The sequence below is a fragment of the Bos mutus genome, chromosome 10, assembly GCF_027580195.1.
Source record: "Bos mutus isolate GX-2022 chromosome 10, NWIPB_WYAK_1.1, whole genome shotgun sequence".
NCBI lineage: Eukaryota > Metazoa > Chordata > Mammalia > Artiodactyla > Bovidae > Bos > Bos mutus.
Genome location: NC_091626.1, coordinates 92,835,745 through 92,849,072, shown reverse-complemented (window position 1 = coordinate 92,849,072; position 13,328 = coordinate 92,835,745).

The window sequence follows — 13,328 nt, the reverse complement described above, 5'->3', positions numbered from 1 at the left end:
GTCAGACTTTATTTTTCTGGGCTCCAAAATCACTACAGACGGTGACTGCAGCCATGAAATTAAAAGATGCTTACTCCTTGGAAGGAAAGTTATGAGCAACCTAGATAGCATATTGAAAAGCAGAGACATTGCTTTTAGCAAAGCAAAGACATTACTTTGCCAACAAAGTTTCATCTAGTCAAGGCTATGGTTTTTCCTGCGGCCATGTATGGATGTGAGAGTTGGACTGTGAAGAAGGCTGAGCACTGAAGAATGGATGCTTTTGAACTGTGGTGTTGGAGAAGACTCTTGAGAGTCCCTTGGACTGCAAGGAGATCCAACCAGTCCATTCTGAAGGAGATCAGCCCTGGGATTTCTTTGGAAGGAATGATGCTAAAGCTGAAACTCCAGTACTTTGGCCACCTCATGCAAAGAGTTGTCTCATTGGAAAAGACTCTGATGCTGGGAGGGATTGGGGGCAAGAGGAGAAGGGGACGACAGAGGATGAGATGGCTGGATGGCATCACTGACTTGATGGACGTGAGTCTGAGTGAACTCCGGGAGTTGGTAATGGACAGGGAGGCCTGGCATGCTGTTATTCATGGGGTCACAAAGAGTCGGACACGACTGAGCGACTGATCTGATCTCTGATGGCCTTCAATGCCTATGATACTGCATATGAGTTGAAACATATTCATCAATAATTGTAATAAAGATACAATTTGATAGGGCCTGGAAGAAATTATAGAAAAAAATGCCACAGAAATTCAGAAGATTGGAATCCTTTTTGACAGCAGTTGATCATGGAAGATTTTAGAAGGAGATGCATTTTGAGGTAAACCTAGGGAAATTGTTACAATTGAATTGGTAAGGAATTTTTAGCAACAGATACAGCATGACTGAAATATATTTATTAGAAAGTTATGTTGACTTGTGGGTTTCTCTGGTGACTCAGCAGCAGAGAATATGCCTGCAATGCAGAAGACCTAGGTTCAGAACCTAGCTCAGGAAGATCACTTGGAGAAGGGAATAGCTACCCACCCAGTATTCATGCCTGGAAGTTCTTGGTTTACATATTGCTGAAGCCTAGCTTGAAGAACTTTGAGCATTACCTTGCTAGCATGTGAAATGTTGACTTTAATGGGTTGTTCAACAGAGGGCTTGCAGAAGAATAATAAACTTGAATTGATGGGTTGAAACTAGACCCTGGAGGCCACAAAATGTCAAGTCATGGAATTGACTGTGGGGAACTCTACAAGGAATTTGAACAGTCAGATGCCACGGTCAGAGCTGTCCTTTCGACCGCATGCTCCACAGACTAGTGTCAAATGTGGATCTGAAGTGATGAGACCACGTGGCCATGGTTGTGATTCGGTTGCAGCTGTGAGTCTAGATAACAAGCGATAGTAGAAATGAGAGAGAAGATATTTTAGCTAACACATTTCTCTAGCGCCAGGAGACATTTGACTTATTCTCTTCACTTACTCATTAGCTCTTTCAACACATACTACTCACTCAGTGGTTACTACATGTCAAGCAAACTTCTGGGAGAGAGAAAAATTACATAATGCCCTTGGCCTAAAGATTATTGTCTGGTAGCGAGTGATGAGTAAGCTGTTTGCAGATAAGACACAGGGTTTGGCAGGAAAGCCAGTTCAGATTGGAGGAGTAGACACACGGGAGTGTGTTTAGAATCTCCAGGCCTGTTCTTGCAAGAGAGGGTCAGATAAATGGTCAGGAGTGAGATCACAAGCTCGTTTGAAAGATTCAATTTAGTCGCTATTCTGTAGGGATTGACCAGTCACCAAACTCCTTTCAGAGGAGCAATAATAAAACACACATTGCACTTTAGAAAGGTTGCTCTGGTGACAAGGTGGAAGAAACATTGGAGAGTCAGGGACTGAGGATGAGGTGAGTGGAAAGGGGTTGTTTAAGAGACCGTGGCAGTGATCCAGGCAAAGGGAGACATGACCCCGAGGTAAGTGGGGGTGGAGAGGAGGGAACATGGGGAAGACGTTGAGAAATGGAGTCAAGAGCTTTTAGGCATTAACGGGCTATAGAGGATGAAAAAGGAGTTGAGGTGGACCTTCAGATTTATAGTTTGGGGTCTGGTTGTCTGCCAAGGAATAAAACCCAAGTTATGTGGTCTAGTTTACCCCTAGTCTGTGTGGACTGATCTTACCTTGCAAATACTTGAAATGTACGTACCAGTCCTAACCACTCTGCCTTGCAGAAACAAATAGCTGTAGTCAATCTGATGGGCGAGGAACATGTGTAGTTAGCTATGGGCAATGCAGTATTCCTGGCAAGCTCACTATTTCATCACAATGTGACTGCTCACAGGTCATCTCTCCATCCTCCCAGAATGCTACCAGAGGAGGGACCAGCTGCCGGGTGTCCGCGTAGTTCTCCAACTGAATCACACCAAAACATTTTTAAAGCGTCCTTTTAGCATCTGCTGAGCTTGGGGGCTGTCGTTTAAAATGGTTACTAAGCTGGGAAGAAGTTGTCCCTTGTTTACCTGGAGGCCGCCAGCAATGGGGAGTCCATCAAATTGGTTAAGAGCTGGACTGGGAAAGAATTGTGGACAGTCTGGGGTTGGCTGGGGCTTGTATAACCTTGGCAGTAGAAGCAGCAGGGAAATACAGCAAAGTTTAAAAGGTGCAGATATAACACACCAAAAAAGCTTCGGATCTACTGGCCTGTGTTATGGGAGTTGCCACAATTTCATACCACAAGCCTCTTATTTCTCACAGCAGGCTTTTCTGTATCCCAAGTACTTCTCTCTAGGCCCAGCAAAGGATGGAAGATCATCCAGGGTCATAGGTAAAATCTCTCAGTGAACATCATTTCAGGGTCTTAGTAGCCATGCGTGGAATCTTGAATCTCCAGTTCAGTTCAGCTGTTCAGTCATGTCCAACTCTTTGTGACCCCATGGACTGCAGCACGCCAGGCCTCCCTGTCCATCACCAACTCCTGGAGTTTACTCAAACTCGTGTCCATTGAGTCGGTGATGCCATCCAACCACCTCATCTTCTGTTGTCCCCTTCTCCTCCTGCCCTCAATCTTGAATGGGCTATTATAATTGCTCTTTAGGGAAGATGAAGCAATTGTCATCCCTGTGAGAGGGCTTGGAAATAAAATTCCATACCCTCTTTTGGAAATTTTTTCCACAAGTGGGTAAAATGTTGGCATGCTTGAACCTTGACCTTTATGAAAAATGAGTCTCTTCAAAGTAGTCCATAATGTGAATGGTAAGTGAGTGAGTGAAGTCACTCAGTCATGTCTGATTCATTGCAACCCCATGGACTGTAGCCCACTGGGCTCCTCTGTCCATGGGATTTTCCAGGCAAGAGTACTGGAGTAGGTTGCAGTTCCTTCTCCAATAAGAAAAGCGTAAATGTCGGTCTCCACTCTGGGGTTTGAGGGAGAGTCCTGTTGTGTGGTCTACAGGAATCAAGGCAAGGCTGAGTTTGTCTGCTGAAGGTATGGCGCACTTGACGTGGTGAATGTTTGCTTGCTTTATTATTCACCAGGCTAGAAAATGCCTTCCCAGGTGGCTCAGTGGTAAAGAATCCACCTGCCAAGCAGGAGACATGGGTTTGATCCCTGGGTTGGGAAGATCCTCTGGAGAAGGGAATGGCAGCCCACCCCAGTATTCTTGCCTGGAGAATCCCCATGGACAGAGGAGCCTGGCGGGCTACAGTCCATGGGATTTCAAAGAGCCAGACATGACTTAGCAAGTAAACAGCAGCAGTAGCAAGAGAAAATACCTAGGCAGGGACTTGTCTGTTTTGGTCTTCACTGTGTCCCAGTGCCCAGAACATTGTGGGGTCCACAGAGACTCTCCATTCATATTTGTGGGATGACTGAAAGATGAGCAAATGAACTCAAGAGGCATCTGAAGCCCAAAGAGGTGAAAAGGGCAATCTCTAGGGCGTTACCATGTAACCGTGGTAACATGTTACTGTGTTCAAAAGATTCAGAAATGGTTCTGGAATAGGGATGAGGACCTCAGATCAGGGAAGTGAAGTCAGGTCAAATGTACCCGAGGAGAGACAGAGAATGACAGAAAAGAGTGGTGTTCACATGTCCAAGCAGGAGAAGGGGATGCGAAGGTGCAGGCTGCTGGTGTCTGGTGGGTTCCACAGGCCTCAGAAAGGCAGGACAGTGTGAACTCCAGCATTTTGGTTTTGGTCTTCAACATGGCCTTACAGAAACAGTTTGTCTTCTTCACCCTAAAATTTCCAGAAAAGCTCAAACATCCCCAGGTACCCATCTTCCACATTTATTTCAGAACAATGAGCTGTGCCTTACTTTGCACAGTTTTGGTAAAGCTCTTAGTGCCTTTGAAACACAACTGAAAGGGGAACCAATATTTATGAAGCCTCTATCCTGTGCTTCACCTCACTTTAGGTATTTCTAGGGTGCCTCCATTGCTCGGCATTTCCAACATTGAAAGTTACAATCTGTCTGGTACTGCCCAAGGTGCTTGACCTATATAATTCATTGAATTCTCACAATAGTCCTGCAGATTAGACACTCAATTCAGTTCAGTAGCTCAGTCGTGTCTGACTCTTTGCAACCCCAAGGACTACAGCATGCCAGGCTTCCCTGTCCATCACCAACTCCTGGAGCTTACTCAAACTCATGTCCATTGAGTCGGTGATGCCATCCAACCATCTCATCCTCTGTCATCCCCTTCTCCTCCTGCCTTCAATCTTTCCCAGCATCAGGTTCTTTTCAAATGAGTCAGCTCTTCGCATCAGGTGGCCAAAGTATTGGAGTTTCAGCTTCAACATCAGTCCTTCCAATGAGATTAGAAATTACTAGCTGTATTTTAGGGGCTTCCCAGGTGGCGCTAATAGTAAAGAATCCAACTGCCAATGCAGGAGATACAAGAGATATGGCTTCAATCCCTGTGTTGGGAAGATCCCCTGGAAAAGAGAATGGCAACCCATTCCAGTGTTCTTGCCTGGAGAATTCAATGAACCAAAGAGCCTGGTAGGCTACTGTCCATTGGGTGGCAAAGAGTTGGACGTGACTGAGCACCAGCTATGTTTTACCAACGAACCTCTGAGGATTAAGAAGTAACTTGCTCAAGATCATATAGGGAACAGGTGATGAAGGTGAAATTTGAACTCCAATTTACTTTATTTCCATGTCCATATTAATAAGAGCACTACAGTCCTGAGGCTGGGAAAGATTGAGGGCAGGAGAAGGGGTCTACAGAGGATGAGATGGTTGGATAGCATCACTGACTCAATGGACATGAGTTTGAGCAAACTCCGGGAGATAGTGAAGGGCAGGGAAGCCTGGCGTGGTGCTGCTGTCCACGGGGTCGCAGAGAGTTGGACACGACTGAGCGACTGAACAACAACAACAGTCCATAGGAGGGACCAGTGGCGGGAACAAAGTTCCGCTGCCCGGAACTCATTGTAACCACGAATACCCAGCAATGCCTCAAAGCTGCGTTGCCCTTACAGGGAACCAAATCCTGCCTCTCAGGTGAGGCCTCAGTGCTTTTGCACATTCTTGTTTAATGATCTTATTTATTTTATGTTTTACTTTCATGCCCACAGCTTGTTCGCACTTTTCCCCCACCCAAAGAGAAAGTGGTTTAAAGGATTTTAAAAACTGAATTATATCCAAGGCTTGGCTTTTTTTGGCAGACTTGCTTCTGTAGCACAAAAGCAGCTTAATGTCAGCTTGACAACTTGATAAGTCTAGTGCCAATTTTTATGATGGAAAAAGCCACACTGGATTCAAGATTCAATGTGCTACTCTGAGAAGCAAGACAGAATGACCTCATGGCTCTGCCCTCAAGCTGTGTTGGGGGACAAAGGATCCCTTAATGGTCAAGTTAGCATTTAGTGAGATAGACAGGCCGACAGGTCACCACTCATACAGGGCTGCCCAGCATGGCAGACCCCCTCGTGCCCTGGGTCACATTGCCTTAGCCACCTTCGCTTTCAGCTGCGTATGCAGGGGATTGTTCCCTGTGAGCTCTGCTTCTGTCTTGCTAAGAGTGTTCTGCTTGAAATACCAGCCATGTGTTTCCACTTTTTGTCCTAGAGACAAGGAGCCCACTCAGCGTGCTCAAGCACAGCTGGAAAGTGTGTGTGTGTGTATTTAACACTCTTGGGGTCACCCTCCAACCGGTGGATGCTGAGAGCCAGTGGATAAATGCCCCAGCCTCAGGTCCTTCAGGCCGGTAATTTTAGGAGACTTTCTGTATGGTTCTCAGAGGATCCCAGTGTACTGAAGCGTGGTGACTTCAGCAGTGTGCCCCTACATTGGCTTCTCTATCTTCTTCTCACTTCCCCCACCCTCTCATTTCTGTTTCCTGGGATTACCTTCTCAATAAGTTGTTACACCAAGTTCTTGCCTGAGGCTTTGCTTGGGAAACCCAAAGTGAGATTAATAACGTAGATCTGAAGCAGAATTTTTAGCACTGTCAGAGGGAAGCACTTTCTCAGCAACTCACTCTAACCAAACTCACATGACACTACTGTATAGACTGCAGTGAAAGATGCTAATTTATAAGGATGACTATACTACCAAGTGGACCAGAATACTCAGATGTACTGGACACAGCACGCTCTTTGCTTCTGGACAGAGTGAGTGGTAAACTGATATTCCTGTTCTTTGACTCCTCTTTCTGTAACATCCATGCAGGTAACTTCTACTCTGTCAAGGCATTTCTCCCTTGTGTGTCTTTTGGCTGCAACTTTCTTCTCTTACATACAGCAAAGGTTCCATTTGATTTTCAAAATCTGTTTAGTAATCTCTTAGAGTGCATCTTGAGTTTACACTTCTCAGGGACTCACTTGACTGAACTTTCTTGTACTAATGTAAATCTCCTGGTGTTCTCCCTCCTTCAGGATGTCCCTGGTGGCTTAGATAGTAAAGAATCTGCCTGCAGAGCAGGAGACCCAGGTTCAATCCCTGGGTCAGGAAGATCCCCTGGAGAAGGGCATGGTTACCCACTCCAGTATTCTTGCCTGGAGAATCCCAATGGACAGAGGAGCCTAGCGGGCTACAGTCTGGGGTCACAAAGAGTCAGACACGACCAAGTGGCTAAAACCTTCACTTTCACTACCTCCCTCAACCACCTTCTGGTGGTAGAGTGAGAATATGGAAAAAGATGGAAAAAGGAGAAAAGTATAGGGGAAAACATGAGTGTCTTTCCGTTTAAAGCTCAGTACACAAGATGATGTCCACAATGATGCCCTGTAGCATCTTAAGCCATTTCATTATTCTCTGTAAACGCTTAGATAGGGTATTATCTCCAAACAGTTAAATGTGTTTGCAACTCAAAGATTTGTAGCTCATTTGTAACTGAGGCACATGCCCTGGTAATTTGGGATAAGCATGTGTAACGTGTGTTTCTTGAAAATTCATCTTGCAGAAGAAAGTCATTGCTGGCACACGCTGTGTAAGTTCCTAGCCCCTAGCCCCGGCTTCCCTCTGTTCTTACTGCCATAACCCATTTTGATCTCTTCCTTCCCCTGGACCATATCGAGAGCTTCCAGGCAGTCTCTTTGATTACAGGGATTCTTCTAATCCAGTAGTCCCCAATCTTTTTGGCCCCAGGGACCGGTTTTGTGAAAGACAATTTTTTTTTTTTTTCACCCGTGAATGGGGAGAAGGGGGATGGTTTGGCAATGATTCAAGCACATTACATTTATCATGCCCTTTATTTCTTTTATTATTATGTCAGCTCCACCTCAGATCGTCAGGCATTAGATCCTGGAGGCTGGGGACCCCTGCTCTAATCCATCCTTAACAACAATGCCAGGCAGATCTTCCTATTTCTGTCATTCTATCTGATTGTGTCACAGTCCTGCTTAAAACTCACTAATGGCTCTGGGTGGATATAGATGCAGTATTTTCCATTTTCCTTTACTTGCATGAACATTTGAGGAAAGTTTTGCTTCCTCATTGAATTCAGACTTGTCCACACCATTTGCTTTGCCATCCCTGGTCACCTCCGGGTAAAAGCACCTATGGATTGTCCCCTCCAAATTCATATGTTGAAGCCCTGACCCTTCATGTGACAGTGTCTGGAGATAGGTCTTTAGGAGATTCAGTTCAGTTCAGTCGCTCAGTTGTGTCTGACTCTTTGCGACCTCATGGACCGCAGCATGCCAGGCCTCCCTGTCCATCACCAACTCCCAGAGCCTATCCAAACTCATGTGCATTGAGTCAGTGATGCCATTCAACCAGCTCAACCTCTATAATCCCCTTCTCCTCCTGCCCTCAATCTTTCCCAGCATCAGGGTCTTTTCAAATAGTCAGCTCTTTGCATCAGGTGGCCAAAGTATTGGAGTTTCACCCTCAACATCAGTTCTTCTAATCAACACCCAGGACTGATCTCCTTTAGGATAGACTGGTTGGATCTCCTTGCAGTCCAAGGGACTTTCAAGAGTTTTCTCCAACACCACAGTTTAAAAACATCAATTCTTTGGTGCTCAGCTGTCTTTATAGTCCAACTCTTACATCCATACATGACTACTGGAAAAACCATAGCCTTGACTAGACGGACCTTTGTTGGCAAAGTAATGTCTCTGCTTTTGAATATGCTGTCTAGGTTGGTCATAACTTTCCTTCCAAGGAGGTAATTAAGGTCAAGTCCTTATTTAACCATGAGGTTAAAGATGGGGTCCTAATCCTCTGAGACTGTGCCTTTATGAGGAGAAAGAGATTTCTCTCTGTCTCTCTCTCCTCTCTCTTCCTGCCACATGAGGACTTGGTGAGAAGGTGGGTATCTGCAAGTCAGGAAGAGAGCTCACACCAGAATCTGACCTGTTAGTACCCTGGTCTCAGACTTCATGTCTTTAGGACCGTGAGAAAATAAATTTCTGTTGCCTGAGCCACCTAGTCTATGTTGTTCTGTTATGGCAACTTGATTATTCTAATAAACTCTGAAGCTTTGTCTTCACAGAACAGTATCATTATGTGATGGAACTTTCATAGTCTGAGTTTCTGGGTGTCGTCAACAGAATAATGAACCTCCAAAGAAGTCCACACCATATTCCCTGGATCCTGTGCAGATATTACCTTTTATGGCAAAAGGGACTTTGCAGATGTGATTAAGGTCATGGGCTTTGAGATATGGAGATTACCCAGGACTTACCTGGGTGGACCCAAACTAATCATGAATCCTTAAAAGTGAAGAACTTTCTAGCCTTGTAAGTGTTAGTCATTCAGTCTTGTAGAATAACAGTGGTTGACTCTTTGCAACATCCTAGACTGTAGCCTTCCCGGTTCCTCTGTCCATGGAATTCTCCGGGCAAGAATACTGGAGTGGGTAGCCATTCCCTTCTCCCTAGTCCTCTGGAAAGGGATCTTTAGGATCCAGGGATTGAACCCAAATCTCCTGTATTTCAGGCAGATTCTTTACCACTTGAACCACCAGGAAAGCCCTAGTCAATCAGAGGTAATCACTCTCTCAGCAACTCAACTCTAACCAAACTCACATGACACTCATGTATAAACCGTAATGACATATTGATGTATGAAGATGACTATACTACCAAGTGGACCAACTGATTCTAGCTATGGTCAGACAGAAATGTTATTCTGTAAGAATGGTCAGATAGATACTTTGAAGATACAGGAAGAAAGCCACAGACCAAGGGATTCAGGCAGCTTCTAGAATCTGGAAAAGGCTAGGAAGTAGGTATTTCTCTAGACCCTTCAGAAAGAGATACAGCATTGTTTACATTTTGATTTTAGGCCAGGGTGACCTGTGTTGATTTCTGAAGTACAGAATCATGAGAAAATAAATTCATGTTGTCACAAGCCCCTAAGCTTGTAGTGATTTGTTATAGCAGCAGAATTTTTTATTTATATTTCTAATATATTGAGTATGATAGATTGTATAAAAGGTCACAAATCCTTCCTTTCTTGCATCCATATCTCCACTAGATGACCTTGTAGCTTCTTGTAGAGGTGGAGACTATCATTCTCCCTGCCTTCAATCTGAATTGATCATCTCTTCCCTTTCTGAATGGGAGTGATTACTGAGATTATCTGGTCTTCGTTTCCCCACTGTGTGTTGAATGTGTGTCTGTGATAATGGGAAGACGGGGCGGTGGTTCAGTCTACTTAACATTTTTAGTTCCCAGGTATCTGGCCCAGTGGGAGCTATGTGTCAGGATCTGATGTAAAAACTAATGTCATCCCTCCTTCCCTTTCAATAAAGAAGATTACTAAAGGTTTCCAGCGTCTTCAGCTTTGAGCTTCATGCTATGATTGGCTGGGTCCCCAGAGTACTTTAAAAAGGGGAAGGGGTTCTGGGACAGCTGTGTCCTTCCCACTCTTTAACTAACTCTGAATTCAGGGGAAGGGAAGAAACATTAGTGGATAAAGTTGGTAAGGCAGGATATGGAGCAAGGAGCACGCCGAGACCAGGCCTCTGTGGGAAGAAGTAGAGAATATTGGAGCATGTGCTGGGCATTGAATGGCCCTCAGACTTATGTTGTGAAAAGCCAACGTCAGGTCCCTAAAGGGCACACTGGCAGAAGGGAAAAGATAGTGTTTAGAAACCACTAGACAGGGAGGATATGAGTGGATGTTTGATTCAAAATAACAGAGGTTTGGTACTTCTGGAGTTGGATTAAATATAACCCCATGCACCATGCTCTCAGAAGACAGTAATAAATTGAAGCATTGCGAAGTAAGTGCTTTTTTGATCATCCTAAGCTATGTGGGGGAAAAAAGTTATGCTTTGAATCTGCTTTTTAAAAAAGTAGATTGGTATAGAAATACACTTTATGAAAATCTCAAACTCGGTAAAGCACAACTAAAACACAATTTGTATGGATTTAAAGAAGAGAGTTTCATTTATCTGGAACATTCCTTTATAGAGAAAAGTTTCCTTTTCTCTGATGATTTATTCATTCACTAGATCAGGGGTGGGCAACATCTGTCCTGTGGATCAAATCGACCAACACCCACTTGTTCATCCAGTGCCTGTGGCTACTTCGGGGCTACAGTCCAAAGAGCAGCAGGATGGCTGAGTAATTGCAACTGAGGCCACCTGAACTGCTAGCCTGAAGTGTTTCCTCTCTGGCCCTTGACAGAAGTTTGCTGACCCCTGCATCAGGCGGCTGTGCTGCATCTCCAGCGTGCCTTCTATTTTGCTCCGCATGTGCCAGAAGTCCTACTTGCTGCCCATGTCTCAGGAGCCTCCATCATAAAAGCCCTCATTTGTTGTTATTTGTTGTTTAGTCACTAAGTTATGTCTGACTCTTTTGTGAGCCCATAGACTGTAGCTCACCAGGCTCCTCTGTCCATGGGATTCTCTAGGCAAGAATGCTGGAGTGGGTTGCCATGCCCTCCTCCAGGGGATCTTCCTGACCCAGGGATTGAACCCGTGACTCCTGAAGCTCCTACATTGGCAGGCAGATTCTTTACTCTCTGAGCTACCAGGGAAGCCTCAGAGCATCCTCCAAAGTGAGCATTCCTGAAAAGCTGCCCCGTGGACTGGGGGGTGGGGAGTGACTGGTTGGCCCACCTTGCAGAGGCAGCTGTGGTCAGGGGGGGCCCCCACTGAGAGCTCAGGAGGAAGTGTGAATGGGAAATTGCTGGAGGACTGAGTGCTCTTAAGGCTGCTAAGCTTGCTAATGTTTGTTTGTAAAGAATGGCTCGAATCCCATTTCCAAGTTAAATATTCCACTGAGATTTTGCCTTTGTTTCTGAGTGACTTGCCACTGTTTAAATGGACTTCTTCAGGTCATCTTGATTCTTAAAGGAAGTCATACAGCAAGCCTCACTTGTCCTAAGGGATTCCACTCTCTCTGAGGTGAGGGAGATAACACTTTTCAAAGGAAACTCTGACCTGAGCAATAAGCAATAATAACTGTAACAATTGCCCATAAGAACTGGCTCAGGAAGATACTTAACAGCTGGAGAAGTTGACCTCTAACCTTATCCAATCATTATCTCCCAGAAATGCCCCACGCAGGGAAAGAATAAACATGCAAAGAAAATCAGTTATATACACACACCCAAAACAAACCCATAATTAAGAAAAAAATAATAGCTCTCAACACCAAACAGCTTTTTGTTGTAGACCCTAAGTTTTGCCTGAAAGACCAGTACAATACTTTATAAGAAAACAAAGCACTTCTCTTAACCTTTGGTAAGTGCATAATTAAGAGTATCATATGAAAGATGGTGCTGTACTCTGCTCACAGAAGTCATGTCTTTTGAGGGTTTGGAATTACAACAAGCTGGTTGAGAGATGCTAATTAGAAATGCAGCAGCCGGGGCTGAGAACAGCTAAGCTTTCCCGAAATTATTCAAGCTAGAGGGAGTGATCTCGTTTTGTCTGGTTCCAAGAGCATTCTCATTTGAGAAAGAAAATAACAATGATGGAGGCAACCAGTGTTTTATATCTAAGATGAAATTGGCCTGTGACCTTTGTGAGAGGAAAAATCCCCTGCTTCTCTGCCTCTGGTCACATTTCTCAAGCAGCTATTTGAAGCATCTGGAGATTTCTCTCAAAGATGCCTGCCAGGCATTTGCCCTTTGGTTACTCTTCTACTATTTTTTATTTATTTATTTTTTTGTACAACTCTTTGGGTTAACAACCTGGTTAAGTTTTATTTATTTATTTTTTAGAAAAGCATATGAATATAGGTTCTTTGTAAGTAACCATTTTTTCCCCTTATGCTTCCCTAGGACCTAGCATGAATTCTGTAAGTAGTAGGAACTGGATAAATAATTTGGTGAATAAACGAATGAGTTTCTCAATTTAACGTGATATCGTTTACTACCATGGTCAATTTAAAAAATCAGCTGAGATTTTTGTATCCTGGTCTGTCACCCCACTGCCCCGCTTTTGGTGCCATTTGGAGATGTTCTGTTCAGTGCTTTTTGTCCCTGGAGAAGAAAAAAGTTCTGTTTAAAATCTTCATCTTGGGTGTGGGTTGAATCCAGTGCGTAAAGTATCATCTTCAGTATGATATTCTAGAAGATTCCTGTCTTCCTGTTCACAGAAAATGAATACAATCTCAAGTAACAACTTCCTTCTTACTCTGGATTGAAGTAAACTCTTCCTTCTGGTAGTTTCTATGGAAGATTTTTTTAAAATTAATTTTTATTGGAGTTTGGTGGCTGAAGAATTTGATCCCTGGGTTGGGAAGATCCCCCTGGGGAAGGAAATGTCAACTCATTGCAGTATTCTTGCTTGGAGAGTTCCATGGACAGAGGAGCCTGGTGGGCTACTGTCCATGGGGTTGCAAAGATTTGGACATGACTGAGAGACTAACACTTGCTTTACAATGTTGTGTTGGGCTTCCCTGGTGGTTCGGTGGCAAAGAATCTGCCTGCCAATG